Source organism: Trachypithecus francoisi, unplaced genomic scaffold, assembly GCF_009764315.1.
Source record: "Trachypithecus francoisi isolate TF-2019V2 unplaced genomic scaffold, Tfra_2.0 Lachesis_group20, whole genome shotgun sequence".
Lineage (NCBI taxonomy): Eukaryota > Metazoa > Chordata > Mammalia > Primates > Cercopithecidae > Trachypithecus > Trachypithecus francoisi.
In genome coordinates this window covers 16,310,882-16,328,908 of record NW_022681466.1, presented here as the reverse complement: position 1 = coordinate 16,328,908, position 18,027 = coordinate 16,310,882, and the positions used below count along the sequence as shown (strand labels likewise).

At 48.0% G+C, this 18,027-nt stretch overlaps 1 protein-coding gene across 1 annotated transcript in view; it reads right to left on the bottom strand.

Moving 5' to 3' along the window:
- Window positions 1–18,027, bottom strand: part of LSM12 (LSM12 homolog) — a 37,495-nt gene that overhangs the window by 12,197 nt on the left and 7,271 nt on the right. The gene's annotated exons all lie outside the window — the stretch shown is intronic.

Below are 18,027 nucleotides of genomic sequence, written 5' to 3'. Positions count from 1 at the left end.
CCAGATCTCCGCTCACTGCAAGCTCCGCCTCCCGGGTTCACGCCATTCTCCTGCCTCAGCCTCCCGAGTAGCTGGGACTACAGGCGCCCACCACCTCGCCCGGCTAGTTTTTTGTATTTTTTAGTTGAGACGGGGTTTCACAGGGTTAGCCAGGATGGTCTCGATCTCCTAACCTCGTGATCTGCCCGTCTCGGCCTCCCAAAGTGCTAGGATTATAGGCTTGAGCCACCGCGCCCGGCAGTTTTTTGGGTTTTTTTTTGACAGAGTCTCTGACTGTCACCCGGGCTGGAATGCAATGGTGAGATCTACAAGTCTCTCTCTCTCTCTTTCTTATTTATTTATTTATTTATTTATTTATTTATTTATTTATTTTTGAGACAGAGTCTCACTCACTCTGTCACCCAGGCTGGAGTGCAGTGGCGCAATCTCGGCTCACTGCAACCTCTGCCACCCAGGTTCAAGCTATTCTCTGCCTCAGCCTCTCAAGTAGCTGGGATTATAGGCGCCTGCCACCACGCCCGGCTAATTTTTGTATTTTTAGTAGAGATGGGGTTTCACTATGTTGGCCAGGCTGGTCTCGAACTCCTCACCTCATGATCCGCCCGCCTCAACCTCCCAAAGTGCTGGGATTACAGGCATGAGCCACAGCGCCAAGCCCTAATGTTTGATAGTTCTGAATCTGTCACCTACTCACCAATACTGGGTACTGTTAGCCTTTCTGATCTTAGCCATTTTAGCAGAAGTGTAGCAGTTTCACCTGTGGTTTTCACTTGTACTTCCTTTATGTCTACTGATATCAAGCATCTTATGTGCTTATTTGTATTTACTGCATCTTCTCTGATACAGTATTCAAAGCTTTTGCTCATTTTTTAATTGGACTGGCTTTTTTTTTGAGATGGAATCTCGCTCTGTCACCCAGACTGGAGTGCAGTGGCGCCATCTTGGCTCACCGCAACCTCTGCCTCCCGGGTTCAAGCAATTCTCCTGCCTCAGCCTCCCGAGTAGCTAGGGCTACAGGCCCCTGCCACCATGCCCAGCTAATTTTTGTATTTTTAGTAGAGAGGGGGTTTCACCATATTGGTCAGGCTGGTCTCCAACTCCTGACCTCAGGTGATTCACCTGCCTCGGCCTCCCAAAGTGCTAGGATTACAGGCATGAGCCACCATGCCCAGCCTGCACTGTCTTATGATCATTATTATTATTTTCTTTTCTTTTTTTTTTTTTTTGAGACGGAATCTCACTGTCACCCAGGCTGGGGTGTGCAAGTGGCTGGACCTCAGCTCACTGCAAGCTCCGCCTCCCGGGTTCACGCCATTCTCCTGCCTCAGCCTCTGGAGCAGCTGGGACCACAGGCACCCGCCACCGCGCCCGGCCAATCTTTTGTCTTTTTAGTAGAGAGAGGGTTTCACCATGGTCTCGATCTCCTGACCTTGTGATCCGCCCGCCTCGGCCTCCCAAAGTGCTGAGATTACAGGCTTGAGCCACCGCGCCCGGTCTCTTTTCATTTTCTTTATGCAGGAAAACACAGAAAAATTTTTTCCAGGTCAAGGACAGTGGCTCATGCCTGTAATCCCAGCACTTTGGGAGGCCAAGGCAGGCAGATCACTTGAGCCCAGGAGTTAGAGACCAACCTGGGTCAACATGGTGAAACCCCATCTCTACAAAAATTACAAAAATCAGCCGGGCATGGTGACATGCGCCTGTAGTCCCATCTACTTGGGAGGCTGAGGCAGAGGAATTGCTTGAACCCAGGAGGCAGAGGTTTCAGTTAGCCAAGCTTGCGCCACTGCACTCTAGCCTGGGCGAGAGAGAGAGACTGTCTCAAAAAAAAAAAAAGTTTACCATAAAAATTCCATGACTATCACCCATACTACACTCATTTTCAAGGCAAACACGATAGCTGCTGGCTTCACTATCAATCAGTTACAAGCACTAACTGGTCAGCATCTCAAAGAATAAAAAGTATCAAGTTTAAGAACACACTGGATTCAGGCAAACCAAGAAGCATAAACTTACAAATATTTGTTATTAATGTGCATATGGCTTACTTGAAATCACTGCACATCACAACCTGTGCTTACCTGGCTCTCCTTTCATTCTGCATGATTCCCAGTGAAAACACAGTCCTTGTATACTAACCAGTGCTTCCTCCTGTGCCCGTTTTATATATAGCAGCTTGATGTGGGCAAAGGAGAAAAGTATGTGCATTCAATACCAAAGCACATCAATATTAAAAGGCTTCTAGGCTGGGCGCGATGGCTCATGCCTATAATCCCAGCACTTTGGGAGGCCAAGGCAGGAAGATCACTTGAGTTCCGACCAGCCTGGCCAACACTGTGAAACCCTGCCTCTACCGAAAATACAAAAATAAGCGCCTGGCATGCTAGTGCACATCTGTAGTCCCAGCTACTTGGGAGGCTGAAGCAGGAGAATCGTTTGAACCCAGGAGATGGAAGCTGCAGTGAGTTGAGCTTGTGCCACTGCATTACAGCCTGTGTGACAGACACTCTGTCTTAAAACAAACAAAAAAAAAAGGGCTTAGAATCATGCCTGATGCTGGGTAACCCTTATTTTTGTTTGTTTGATTGTTTTTTGAGACGGAGTCTCGCTCTGTCGCCCAGGCTGGAGTGCAGTGGCGCGATCACGGCTCACTGCAAGCTCCGCCTCCCGGGTTCACACCATTCTCCTACCTCAGCCTCCCAAGTAGCTGGGACTACAGGCGCCCGCCACCGTGCCCAGCTAATTTTTTTGTATTTTTAGTAGAGACGGGGTTCCACCTTGTTAGCCAGGATGGTCTCGATCTTCTGACCTCGTGATCCGCCCGCCTCGGCCTCCCAAAGTGCTGGGATTACAGGCGTGAGCCACCGCGCCTGGTCTTGTTTCTTCGTTTTTGTTTTTTTTTGTTTTTTTGAGACGGAGTCTCGCTCTGTCACCCAGGCTGGAGTGCAGTGGCCAGATCTCAGCTCACTGCAAGCTCCGCCTCCCGGGTTCACGCCATTCTCCTGCCTCAGCCTCCCGAGTAGCTGGGACTACAGGCACCGCCACCTCGCCCGGCTAGTTTTTTGTATTTTTAGTAGAGACGGAGTTTCACCCTGTTAGCCAGGATGGTCTCGATCTCCTGACCTCGTGATCCACCTGTCTCGGCCTCCCAAAGTGCTGGGATTACAGGCGTGAGCCACCCCGCCCGGCCTTTTTTTTTTTTTTTGAGACGGAGTCTTGCTCTGTCGCCCAGGTTGGAGTGCAGTGGCCGGATCTCAGCTCACTGCAAGCTCCGCCTCCCGGATTCACGCCATTCTCCTGCCTCAGCCTCCTGAGTAGCTGGGACTACAGGCGCCCGCCACCATGCCCGGCTAGTTTTTTGTATTTTTTAGTAGAGACGGGGTTTCACCGTGTTAGCCAGGATGGTCTCAATCTCCTGACCTCATGATCCGCCCGTCTCGGCCTCCCAAAGTGCTGGGATTACAGGCTTGAGCCACCGTGCCCGCCCGTTTCTTTGTTTTTAAGAGACAAGGTCTCACTCTTCTGCCCAGGCTTGAGTGCAGTGGCATGATCCTAGCGCAATGCAGCCACATACTCCTGGGCTCAAGCGATCTTCCCACCTCAGTCTACTGAGTAGCTGAGACTATAGGCATGCGCCACCACACCCAGCTACTTTTTTTTTTATTTTTGTAGAGACGAGGTCTTGCTATATTGCCCAGGCTGGTCTTGAACTTCTGGCCTCTAGCAATCCCCCCGCCTCAGCCTCCCAAAGTGCTGGGATTAAAGGCATGAGCCACTGCATCCCGCAATTGAGTGATTTAATGAACACCAAGGACACACATCTCGTCTGCATGCAGTGACATGGAAGGAAAAGGGAGGAGCCAAAAGAACAAAATCCAAGCAACATGCACTTCATCTTGTTATTTAGTCACCAGCTGGGCCATCTTATTTCCACATGCCCAGACCAGGAAGGCACAGGTGCTGTGGGGAATCCAGAGGGATTCCTACTACAAGTATTTAACAGGCTGAGACAGCTGATACAACAAGGGAAGCAGAGAAGCCAGAGAGGAGCCTGCTGGGTGTGACCTACTGACTCCAATGAGCCACTCTCAGTTTGTGTTCTCTGTGTATTTGGGTCTTCCAACCAGCTGCCCTCACAGAGGGCTTAGGAAACACTGCAGCTGCTGCCCAGAACTGTCTGTGATGCCTGCAAGCCTGTCAAGGGATGGCAGACCAGAGTGGCTAAGAACAACTGTCATCATAAGGGCCCTTGCATGTTCCCTATGTTTCGAATATGGGGTAGGCTCTTGGAAAGTCTTTATTCTTTTTATTTTTTTGAGACGGAGTTTCTCTCTTGTTGCCCAGGCTGGAATGGCGTGATCTCAGCTCACGGCAACCTCCACCTCCCAGGTTCAAGCAATTCTCCTGCCTCATCCTCCCAAGTAGCTGTGATTACAGACATGTGACACCATGCCCAGCTAATTTTTTTTTTTTTTTTTTTTTTTTTTTTAGTAAAGAGGGGTTCTGCCCCCAGAAGGGGGTTTGCCAGGCTGGTCTCAAACTCTTGACCTCAGGTAATCCACCTGCCTCGGCCTCCCAAAGTGTTGGGGTTACAGGCGTGAGCCACCGCACCCCGCCAAAGCCTTCATTCTTAGCTAGCAACAAACAAGCTCTCAAAAATATATCTTCCAAATATCAGCATCCTCAACTGTTCCTAGCTGAAAGTTTGTGCCTAAACATTTCTTTTTTCTTTTTTCTATTTTTTTTTAGACAGAGTCTCGCTCTGTTGCTCAGGCTGGAGTTCAGAGGCGTGATCTAGGTTCACTGTAACCTCCACCTCCTGGGTTCAAGTGATTCTCCTGCCTCAGCCTCCAGAGTAGCTAGAATTACAGGCACGTGCCACGACACCCAGCTAATTTTTGTATTTTGAGAAGAGATGGGGTTTCACCCTGTTGGCCAAGCTGGTCTCGAACTCCTGACCTTAAGTGATCCGCCCACCTCACCCTCCCAAAATGTTGGAATTACAGGCGTGAGCCACTGCACCCAGTGTACCTGAACATTTCTAATAAAATACTGTTTCTGGATAGGCGTGGTAGCTCACACCCATAATTCCAGCACTTTGGGAGACAGGTGGGTAGATACTTTAAGCTCAGGGGTTTGAGACCAGCCTGGGAAACATGGCAAAACCCTGTCTGTACAAAAATTTTTTTAACAAATTAGCTGTGGGGCTGGGCATAGTGGCTCACACCTGAAATCCCAACATTTTGGGAGGCTGAGGCGGGCGGATCATGAGATCAAGAGATCGAGACCATCGTGACCAACATGGTGAAACCCCCTCTCTACTAAAAATACAAAAATTGGCTAGGAGCAGTGGCTCATGCCTGTAATCCCAGTACTTTGGGAGGCAGAGGAGGGCAGATCACAAGGTCAGGAGTTTGAGACCAGCCTGGCCAATATGGTGAAACCCCATCTCTACTAAAAATACAAAAAGTGGCTGGGTGCATGGCTCATGCCTGTAATCCCAGCACTTTGGGAGGCAGAGGAGGGCAGATCACAAGGTCAGGAGTTTGAGACCAGCCTGGCCAATATGGTGAAACCCCATCTCTACTAAAAATACAAAAAGTGGCTGGGTGCAGTGGCTCAAACCTGTAATCCCAGCACTTTGGGAGGCCGAGACGGGGGGATCACGAGGTCAGGAGATTGAGACCATCCTGGCTAATACGGTGAAACCCCGTCTCTACTAAAAAACACAAAAAACTAGCCGGGTGAGGTGGTGGGCGCCTGTAGTCCCAACTACTTGGGAGGCTGAGGCAGGAGAATGGCGTAAACCCAGGAGGCAGAGCTTGCAGTGAGCTGAGATCCGGCCACTGCACTCCAGCCTGGACGACAGAGCGAGACTCCGTCTCAAAAAAAAAAAAAAAAATTAGCCAGGCGTAGTGGCAGGCACCTATAGTCCCAGCTACTGCTAAGGCAGGAGAATTGCTTGAACGTAGGAGGCAGAGGGTGCAGTGGGCCAAGATCGTGCCACTGCGCTCCAGCCTGGCAACAGAGCAAGATTTCGTCTCAAAAAAAAAAAAAAAAAAATTAGCCAGTGTAGTGGCAGGCACCTATAGTCCCAGCTACTGCTAAGGCAGGAGAATTGCTTGAATGTAGGAGGTGGAGGGTGCAGTGGGCAAAGATCGTGCCACTGCGCTCCTGCCTGGCAACAGAGCGAGACTTCGACTCAAAAAAAAAAAAAAAAATTAGCTGGGTGTGGTGGCGTGTTCCTCTCATCCCAGCTACTCGGGAGCCTAGCTTGTGCCTAGGAGAAGGAGGTGGCAGTGAGGTGAGATTGTACCACTGCACTCCAATCTGAGTGACAGAGTAAGACCCTGTCTCGGGAAAAAACATAAACATATACTGTTCCCTACAAATTGGACAGTTAAGAACTAAAAAAATACAGTACTCTACTTGAAGTTATGTCCTAGAATACATAAGAGTAAATAAATAACAATGAATCAAAATACTGAATCAGGCCAGGATTGGTGGCTCATACCCGTAACTCTAACACTTTAGGAGGCCAAGACAGGAGGATGGCATGAGTCCAGGGCTGCAAGACCAGACTGGGCAACATAGCAAGGCCCCTGACTCTACCAAAACAAATTTTAGGACAGGCACAGTGGTTCACGCTTATAATCCCAGCACTTTGAGAGGCCGAGGCGGGTGGATCACTTGAGGTCAGGAGTTCAAGACCAGCCTGGCCAACAAAACCCCATCTCTAGTAAAAATACAAAAATCAGCTGGATGTGGTGGCATGTGCCTGTAATCCCAGCTACCTGGGAGGCTGAAGCAAGAGAATTTTTGAACCAGGGAGGCAGAGGTAGCAATGAGCCAAGATGATGCTACTGCACTCCAGCCCGGGTGACAGAGAAAGACTCCATCTTAGAAAAAATTTTAAAAGTTTAAATTAGCCAGGCACAGTGGTGCACGTTGGAGCTGAGGAGGTCGAGGCTGCAGTAAGCTATGATCATGTCACTGCATCCCAGTCTGGGCAACAGAGCAGGTCCCTGTCTCTAAATTAAAAAAAAAAAAAAAAAAAAAAAAAAAAAAAAAAAAAACTGAACCCACTCTGGGCAACACAGTGAGACCCTGTCTCTGCAAAAAAATAAAAATTTAAAAAATCAGCCAGGTGTGGTGGCACACACCTGTAGTCTCAGCTACTTGAAAGTCTAAAGTGGGAGGATCACTTGAGCCCAGGATGTCAAGGCTGCTGCAAGCTGTGTTCGAACCACTACACACTAGCCTGGACAACAGAGCGAGGCCTTGTCTTTAAAAAAAACAAACAGGCCAGGTGTGGTGGCTCACACTTGTAATCCTAGCACTTTGGGAGGCTGAGGCGGGTGGATCATGTGAGGTCAGGAGTTTGAGACCAACCTGCCCAACATGATGAAACCCTGTCTTTACTAAAATTACAAAAATTAGCCGGGCATGGTGGTGGGTACCTATAATCCCAGCTACTTGGGAGGCTGAGGCAGGAGAATCGCTTGAAGCCAGGAGGTGGAGGTTGCAATGAGCTGAGACCGTGCCATTGAACTCCAGCCTGGGTGACAAGACCCAAACTCTATCTTAAAAATATATATATAAATAAATAAATCACCACTCCGGCCTGGGCCACAAGAGGGAAACTCTGTCTTAAAAATATAAATAAATAACGTGCTACACGCTGTCTGAAAAATAAATACTGTTCTTCAATAGTCTCTTCTTTTTTTTTTTTTGAGACGGAGTCTAGCTGTGTCGCCCAGGCTGGAGTGCAGTGGCCGGATCTCGGCTCACTGCAAGCTCCGCCTCCCAGGTTTACGCCATTCTCCTGCCTCAGCCTCCCCAGTAGCTGGGACTACAGGTGCCCGCCACCTCGCCTGGCTAGTTTTTTGTATTTTTTAGTAGAGACGGGGTTTCACCAGGTTAGCCAGGATGGTCTTGATCTCCTGACCTCGTGATCCGCCCGCCTCAGCTTCCCAAAGTGCTGGGATTACAGGCTTAAACCACCACGCCCGGCCTCTTCCCTCCTTTTTAAGAACAACCTCCAGTTCAGCTCTACAGAAAAGCATCAGGTTCTAAATTGCAGAGGTGGACAAACTGAGCATTCCAAATCAGCTTAATCCCCTTTCTTTTCCTTCCCTTCTCTGAATAATTGCCATTTATTTTTCAAGCCCCTCCTCCATTGTCACATCTGAAGTGTCTTCCCTAAAATGCTCACTACTCTATACCAAGGGTTGGCAAACTGCCTGCTGTGGGCCAATTCAGCCAACCACTTGTCTTAGGTAAGTTTTTTTTTTTTTTTTTTTTTTTTTTTTTTTTTTATTATACTTTAAGTTCTAGGGTACATGTGCATGACGTTTATATCATGTATAACTCCCCAATGCAATCCCTCCCTCCTCCCCCCTCCCCATGATAGGCCCCAGTGTGTGATGTTCCCCTTCCCGAGTCCAAGTGATCTCATTGTTCAGTTCCCACCTATGAGTGAGAACATGCGGTGTTTGGTTTTCTCTCCTTGTGATAGTTTGCTAAGAATGATGGTTTCCAGCTGCATCCATGTCCCTACAAAGGACGCAAACTCATCCTTTTTGATGGCTGCATAGTATTCCATGGTGTATATGTGCCACATTTTCTTAATCCAGTCTGTCACAGATGGACATTTGGGTTGATTCCAAGTCTTTGCTTAGGTAAGTTTTATTGGAACACAGCTATGCCCACTTGTTTACACGTTGTCTAGGGCTGCTTTGCTACAAGGGCAAGGTCGAGTAAATGTGACCAAGACCATATGGCCAATACAGCCTAAAAGATTTATTATCTGGCCCTTTATAGAAAAAGTTTGTCCTTCCCTGCTCTATGCTCTCATGTACCTTGCACATATGACCACTAATGCAGAGCGGGTCTCACCATATTGTTATCACTAAATTAGATGCTGCTGTCCCTCACTACACCTAACAAATGTGAGATTCTGGAGGGCAAGAGCAGTGTCTTAATCATCCTGGCATTTCCCAGCACCTTGAAGGGAGAGAGTACAAGAGGGAAGGCAGAAAAAAGGAGAAGAAACAATGACTATCAAAGATTCAGAGGACCGATCATAAAACAGTTCCCAGAGGTTAAGGGACTAACGAGAGGTCACACATTCATTAACAGCACAGTTGGAAAAACACAGCTGTTCTTCAAACTCCCTATATCTTACTCCATCATACTTTTAGCATAATGTGTAGACCCTTTAATTTTCCAGCTCAAGTAGAATTTGCTTCAGTCTCCAGGGTAGTTTCTGGTATTTACCTGAGCTAGTCTTAAAATTCTATTGCCAGAATTTGACTCTATCACTTGTTTGGTTCCCCTACCCCACCCCAAGCCTGTTCTCTGCCAGAAAAAGTTTTCGTTAGAATACCCTTCCCTTAGTACTGGAGCAAATACGACCACTGACCCACCCTAATGTCCTTATTTTGAACTGTCTCCACGTCAAGGGTAGGGTGCAGAGGTGGCTACAACAACACACCTATGGCACAACTCTGCCAGACTCACCTGGGCTCAGCAATTTATCTTTTCAGGAGGACAACAATTGTCCTACTCCCCACTTCCATGTCCTATGAGGCCAAGAAGGTCCCCTTGGGAACTAAACTCTTGACTTAACAAGAGCCCCACTGTGTCAGCAGACTGTCATGCACTATAACCTGAACCGAGTCATGAGTTCTACCCTGCAGCACTGTACCCCCATCATGATTCTGTCAGGTTGACCCCAAAGATTGAATGCCATTGAATCTGACTTCAAAAAGCCAGTGGGTTTTGTTGTTCTTGTTTTTAGACAGGGTCTCACTCTGTCACCCAGGCTGGAGTGCAGTGACATGATTGCAGCTCACTGAAGCCTTGACCTCCCCAGGTTCAAGTGATCCTCCCACCTCAGTCTCCAAAGTAGCTGGGACTACAGGCACACCATTACGCCTGGCTAATTTTGTATTTTTTTGTACAGACAGGTTCTATGTTGCCCAAGCTGGTTTTGACTTCCTGGCCTCAAGCAATCTACCCACCTCAGCCTCCCATAGTGCTGGGACTACAGGTATGAGTCACCACACCCAGCAAGTCAGTGATGTTTTAAATGGCAATAAATTATTCCACCTTTCTGAGGCTCTTCCTCTCCATCTCCCACCTGTATCTTCATGACACTTCTATGATGAAACAGCTGCCTGCTCAAAGCCAGGTGCAAGTTTTTTTTTTTTTTTGAGACGGAGTCTTGCTCTGCCGCCCAGGCTGGAGTGCAGTGGCCGGCTCTCAGCTCACTGCAAGCTCTGCCTCCCGGGTTCACGCCATTCTCCTGTCTCAGCCTCCCGAGTAGCTGGGACTACAGGCGCCCGCCTCATCGCCCGGCTAGTTTTTTGTATTTTTTTAGTAGAGACGGGGTTTCACCGTATTAGCCAGGATGGTCTCGATCTCCTGACCTCGTGATCCGCCCGTCTCGGCCTCCCAAAGCGCTGGGATTACAGGCTTGAGCCACCACGCCCGGCCTACCAGGTGCAAGTTTTACCCGTGGACTCTCATCAGGGACTGTGGCCTTGGCAACATTTTCTTTTTCTTTTTCCTTCTTTAATTTTCAGACAGAGTCTCACTGTCGCCCAGGCTGGAGTGCAGTGGTGCAATCTCAGCTCACTGCAACCTCTGCCTCCGGGTTCAAGTGATTCTCCTGCCTTAGCCTCTTGAGTAGCTGGGACTATAGGCGTGTGACACTACACCTGGCTAATTTTTCTATTTTTAGTAGAGTACTTTTCTATTTTTAGTATTTTCACCATATTGGCCAGACTGGTCTCGAACTCCTGACCTTGTGATGTGCCCGCCTCGGCCTCCCAAAGTGCTGGGATTACAGATGTGAGCCACTGCACTCAGCCAGAAACATTTTCTAATCCAGTTAATCATGAGGTTATAGCCTCTAGAAGCCAGAAAAACTATCTGTAGCAAAAATTTGCTTGCCTTAGACAAGTGGTTCTTCCTTCCCACATTCACATACCTTCTACTTCCTACTAAAATATACATAGCTAAACACAGGCTGGCCAGGCCATCTCTGACTTTACTGGACATGTTCACACCTCAACACATTAGGGTCAAGATGTTACCAAGGGCCAGGCGCAGTGGCTCATGCCTGTAATACAAGCACTTTCGGAGGCTGAAGAGGGTGGATCATATGATCCGAGCTCAGGAGTTCAAGACCAGCCTAGGCAACATGGTGAAGCCCCGTCTCTACCAAAAATACAAAAAAAAAAAAAAAAAAAATTAGCCAGGCATGGTGGTGTGTGCCTATAGTCCCAGCTACTCAGGAGGCTGAGGCAGAATTACTTTAGCACAGGAGGTGGAAGTTGCAGTGAGCAGAGATCATACCACTGCACTCTAGCCTGGGTGACAGAGTAAGACCCTGTCTCAAAAATATATATAAATAAATAGATATAACCAAGAGCCCTGCTAATAGGCTATGTCCACAAACATAGGCCACAATGCAATAATTATAATATCAACCCCAGGAATTTACTGATACTTGGGTTTAACCCTCAAATCACCAGAAAGCCATAGGGTCATACTGAATTTTAGCTGTGAAACTGGTAGAATTCAAAATAAAAACAAATTCTTCCCTCAATGTGACATGATACCTAAAGGTACCCTGGGTAGGGCGTGGTGGCTCATGCCTGTAATCCCAGCACTTTGGGAGGCTGAGGTGGGCAGATCACCTGAGGTCAGGAGTTTGAGACCAGCCTGACCAACATGGAGAAACCCCACCTCTACTAAAAATACACACAAAAAAATTAGCTGAGTGTGGTGGCGCATGCCTGTAATCCCAGCTACTCAGGAGGCTGAGGCAGCAGAATCACTTGAAATCGGGAGGCGGAGGTTCCCCAGTCTAGGGAACAAGAGTAAAAAAACTCCGTCTAAAAAAAAAAAGTGAACTCTGGCTGGGCGCAGTAGCTTACTCCCATAATCCCACCACTTTGGGAGGCTGAGGTGGGAGGAACACTTGAGGCCAGGAGTTTGAGACCAGCATGGGCAACAGAGCGAGACCATGTCTCTACTCCCCTCAGACAAAAAAAAATTTTTTTTTAATTAGCTGGATGTGGTGGCACACACTCGTAGTCCCAGTTACTCAGGAGGGTAAAGAGAAGGACTGCTTGAGATTGGGAGGTTGAGGCTGCAGTGAACTATGATCACGTCACTGCACTCCAGCCTGAGCAACAGAGCAAGACTCTGTCTCAAAAAAAAAAAAAAGTGAATCTTGTGACTTTTCCATCTTCTCAGCTTTACCAGGCCCCTTTACTCCCAGATCTATCTCCAGATAATCATTTTAATTCAATGGCAGCAAACTAATTTATTACTGGGAGCCAAGGATAAGTCCTTTGAATCTCTTCTTCCTGGTTCCATTTGATCACTTTCTACTTGTTAATAATGAATCAATGGATAATAAATGGATAAAAGAAGCTAAGAAATCAGTCCGTGGTTTGGTAAGGGAGGTGACTGCCCAAACTCTGTATTACCTGTGTATTTCTATTTTCCATGCTTTGTCTCTTTTCCTGCTGACCATCCCTTTCCTCTAACAGCTACTCTAGAAAAGTATTCTCCAACTCATGAAAGTAATAAAACTTAACATATCACTGGGCACGGTGGCTCACACCTGTAATCCCACACTTTGGGAGGCCTAGGCAGGCGGATAACCTGAGGTCGGGAATTTGAGACCAGCCTGACCAACATGGAGAAACCCGGTCTCTACTAAAAATACAAAATTAGCCAGGCGTGGTGGTGCATGCCTGTAATCCCAGCTACTCGAGTGGCTGAGGCAGGAGAAAATCACTTGAATCCGGGAGGTGGAGGTTACGGTGAGCCAAGATCACGCCACTGCATTCCAGCCTGGGCAACAAGAGCGAAACCCCATCTCAAAAAAACAAAAAAAAAAGACTTTATCATCTAAACAAATGAATACATCCATTGGGCTTGGCTGTGTCAACAAGTCCCTTCCTAAGTGACTCAGTGGTGGAAAGCACAGACACTTCAGTTCTGTGACTACTCAACCTAACCTCCAGGACTCAGGCAAGTGTTCAATTAACTATGCCACTTGATAACGCCGCCTTGGAAATAAATGTTAATTCTGGTGTCACCAGAGGTCTCTTAAAAATATCTTTTAATGATATTACATATTAACGGTATCCAGTATAATTCTGATTTTCTCCAGTCTTTGGCTGGCAAGTTCCAATCTCTGAATGTCAGATGCAAAGCTAGGGAACACTGACAAAATATACCAGTTCCTCGAACAATGTCATTTCATTCAACATCATTTTCTTTGTTTCTTTCTTTTTTTTTTTTTTTGAGATGGAGTCTCGCTGTCTCCCAGGCTGGAGTGCAGTGGCGCAATACTGGCTCACTGCAAGCTCTGCCTCCCGGCTTTTATACCATTCTCCGGCCTCAGCCTCCCGAGTAGCTGGGACTACAGGCCATACGTACCACCTATGCCCAGATTTTTTTTTTTTTTTTTTTTGTATTTTTAGTAGAGATGGGGTTTCACCATGTTAGTCAGGATGGCCTCAATCTCCCGACCTCATGATCTGCGGTCTCAGCCTCCCAAAGTGCTGGGATTACAGGCGTGAGTCACTGTGCCTGGCCATTCAACATCATTTTCTTACAACATTGATGAGGGGAAAAAAAATGTTGTGGGTGCCGGGCGCAATGGCTCATGCCTGTAATCTCAGCATTTTGGGAGACAGAGGTGGGTAGATCACTTGAGGTCAGGAGTTCGAAGACAGCCTGGCCAACATGGTGAAACCCCATTTCTACTAAAAATACAAAAAATTGGCTGGGTGCGGTGGCTCACACCTGTAATTTCAGCACTTTGGGAGGCCAAGGTGGGCAGATCACGAGGTCAGGAGTTTGAGACCAGCCTGGCCAATATGGTGAAAGCCCGTCTCTACTGAAAATACAAAAATTAGCCGGGCATGGTGGCATGCACCTGTGGTCCCAGCTACTCAGGAGGCTGAGGCAGAAGAACTGCTTGAACCCAGGAGGTGGAGGTTGCAGTGAGCTGAGATTGCACCACTGCACTCCAGCCTTGGTGACAAAGGAAAACTCTGTCTCCAAAAACAGAAAAAAAAAAAATTCGCCCGGTGCAGTGGCTCACACCTGCAATCCTCGCATTTTGGGAGGCTGAGATGCGCGAACCACCTGAGATCAGGAGTTCAAGACCAGTCTGACCAACATGGAGAAACCCTGTCGTTACTAAAAATACAAAATTAGCCAGGTGTGGTGGTGCATGCCTGTAATCCCAAGTACGTCGGAGGCTGAGGCAGGAGAATCGCTTGAACCCGGGAGGCAGAGGTTGCGGTGAGCCGAAATCATGCCATTGTACTCCAGACTGGGCAGCAAGAGTGAAACTCTGTCTCAAAAAAATAAAAAAATAAGCCAGACGTGGTGGGGCGCACCTGTACTCCCAGCTACTCGGGAGGCTGAGACAGGAGAACTGCTTAAGCACAGGAGGCGGAGGTTGCAGTGAGCTGAGATCACCCCATGGTACTCCAGGCTGGGCAACACAGTGAGACTCTTTTTTTTTTTTTTTTTGAGACGGAGTCTCACTCTGTCGCCAGGCTGGAGTGCAGTGGCACTATCTTGGCTCACTGCAATCTCCACCTCCCGGATTCAAGCAATTCTCCCTCAGCCTCCTGAGTGGCTGGGACTACAGGTGCATGCTGCCATGCCCAGCTAATTTTTTTTTTTTTTTTTGTATTTTAGTAGAGACAGGGTTTCCCCATGTTGCCCAGGCTGGTGTCAAACTCCTGAGCTCAGGCAATCCGCCCACCTTGGTCTCCCAAATTTCTTGGAATACAGGTGCGAGCCACCACACCCGGCTAGTAAGACTCTGTCTTTTTTTTTTTCTGAGACGGAGTCTCGGTCCGTCGCCCAGGCTAGATTGCAGTGGAGCTAACTCGGCTCACTACAAGCTCCACCTCCCAAGTTCACACCATTCTCCTGCCTCAGCCTCCCAAGTAGCTTCGACTACAGGCACCTGCCACCACACCCGGCTAATTTTTTGTATTTTTAGTAGAGACGGGGTTTCACCATGTTAGCCAGGATGGTCTCAATCTCCTGACCTCGTGATCCGCCCGCCTCAGCCTCCCAAAGTGTTGGGATTACAGGTGTGAGCCAACCGCATCCGGCCAAGACTCCATCTTTAAAAAAAAATAATAATGTGTTGGGTGCAGTGGCTCACACCTGTAATTCCAGCACTTTGGGAGGCCAAGGCGGGTGGATCACAAGGTCAGGAGTTCAAGACCACCCTGGTCAAGATGGTGAAACCCCATCTCTACTAAAAATACAAAAATTAGCCAGGTGTGGTGGCAGATGCCTGGAATCCCAGCTACTCTGGAGGCTAAGGCAGAGAAATGCTTGAATCCGGGAGGAAGAGGTTGCAGTAAGCCGAGATAGTGCCACTGCACTGCAGCCTAGGAGACAGAGCGAAAACTCTGTCTCAAAAAAAAATAATAATAATAATAATAATAATACATAAAGTCGAAGTTTCCAAGAACCTACCAACGACGTTAAGTGAGAGCCTAATGTAATAGTATAAATATTCTATGGGCCCTTTGTCACACTGCCCTCCTTCCCCTGCCTTATCTCATCCCATAATTCAATGAGCATTAGTTAGTTACAATAAAAAAACCTGGGAGACATTAACTAACTTCTGCCAAGTCTAATGACTTTAAAGACTGATCTACTTGGTTCATTCCTAAGTCGTTTCTACTAGACTACCCTACCCCTGACCACAGAATATAGATGTTTTTCTTTACTTAGAAATGTTACCTAGGGGCTGGGCCAGTGGCTCACACCTGTAATTTCAATACTTTGGGAAGCCAAGGAAGAAGGATTGCTTGAGCCCAGGAGTTAGAGACCATCCTGGGCCACATAGTAAGACCCCGTCTCTACAAAAAAAAAAAAACAAAAAACATTAGGCCAGGCGCGGTGGCTCATGCCTGTAAACCCAGCACTTTGGGAGGCCGAGGCAGGCAGAACACAAGGTCAGGAGTTCGAGATCAGCCTGGTCAACAAGGTGAAACTCCATCTCTACTAAAGATACAAAAAATTAGCCAGGCATGGTGGCACACACCTGTAATCCCAGCTACTTGGGAGGCTGAGACAGGAGAATTGCTTGAACCTAGCAGGAAGAGGTTGCAGTGAGCTGAGACCACAGCACCATTGCACTCTGGCCTGGGCAACAGGGTGAGACTCCATCTCGAAAAAGAAAAAAAAATGCCGGGCGCGGTGGCTCAAGCCTGTAATCCCAGCACTTTGGGAGGCCGAGACGGGCGGATCACGAGGTCAGGAGATCGAGGCCATCCTGGCTAACATGGTGAAACCCCGTCTCTACTAAAAATACAAAAAACTAGCCAGGCGAGGTGGCGGGCGCCTGTAGTCCCAGCTACTCTGGAGGCTGAGGCAGGAGAATGGCGTAAACCCGGGAGGCGGAGCTTGCAGTGAGCTGAGATCCAGCCACTGCACTCTAGCCTGGGCGACAGAGCGAGACTCCATCTCAAAAAAAAAAAAAAGAAAAAAGAAAAAAGAAAAAAAAATTAGCCAGGTGTGGTGGTGTGTGCCTGTAGTCCCAGCTACTTGGGAGGAGAGGTGGAAGGATCAATTGGGTGAGCCCTGGAGGTTGAGGCTGCAGTGAGCTGTGATTGTATCATTGCACTCCAGCCTGGGCACAGTGTGAGACTGGCTAAAAAGAAACAAAACAGCTATCCAGGTGTGGTGATGGGAGATTGTAGTCCCAGCTACTCAGGAAGCTGAGGTGGGCGGATCACTTGAGCCTATGAGCCCAGGAGTTCAAAGATGCAGTGAGTTATGATCATGCCACTGCACTCTAGCCTGGTCACCAGAACGAGACTGTATCTCTAAAAAACAGAACACATACACACAGACACACACACACAGACACACATACACACACACACACACGAAACATAACTTAGCATTATACATTATTTAGGGTACTTCATGTCGCCAAATTATGAGTTCCTTGGGCCAAGCACAAAGGGGACTTGGCCAGGTGCAGGGGCTCACGCCTGTAATCCTAACACTTTAGGAGGCCGAGGCAGGTGGATTACCTGAGGTCAGGAGTTCAAGGCCAGCCTGGTCAACATGGCAAAACCCAGTCTCTACTAAAAATACAAAAAGTAACCAGGCGTGGTGGCAGCGGGCGCTTTTAATCCCAGCTACTCAGGAGGCTGAGGCAGGAGAAACCCATGAACCTCAGGGATCAGAGGTTGCAATGAGCCGAGATCACGCCACTTCACTCCAGCCTGGGCAATAGACTGAGACCCTGTCTCAAAAAAAAAAGAATTCCCCCTACTGCAACCCTACTGTCCTCTCCCAAGCTTCCTCTTACATGCTACTGCTGGAGATAGAAATAAGACTTTGGCCAGGCGCGGGGGCTCAAGCCTGTAATCCCAGCACTTTGGGAGGCCGAGACGGGTGGATTACGAGGTCAGGAGAACAAGACCATCCTGGCTAACACAGTGAAACCCGGTACAAAAAACTAGCCGGGCGAGGTGGCGGGCACCTGTAGTGCCAGCTGCTTGGGAGGCTGAGGCAGGAGAATGGCGTAAACCCGGGAGGCGAAGCTTGCAGTGAGCCAAAATCCCGCCACTGCACACCCCAGCCTGGGCAACAGAGCGAGACTCCGTTTCAAAAAAAAAAAAAAAAAAACAAGAAATAAGACTTCTTAGCCTGAAATGAACTATCATTCGAAAGCAAAACAGGTCAATTTCCAAGAAGTTTCTAGTTTATACCTTTCCCAGTTGAGCTATTAAGTATTTCCTGTATAAGCCGTTCTCTTCCATTTCCTGATAGGTCAGAGTCAACAAATAACCAGTTCATATTAACAGGTTTAATTAAGCAGATCACTTACTATGTCAGCAAGATGAGCCAATATGTGATGACACCTTTGACTAAAGTTAGAATAGACAAGTAGTGCTTCTCCAGACTGCAAGCATCTGACATTTCAACAGTTTTCTTCCA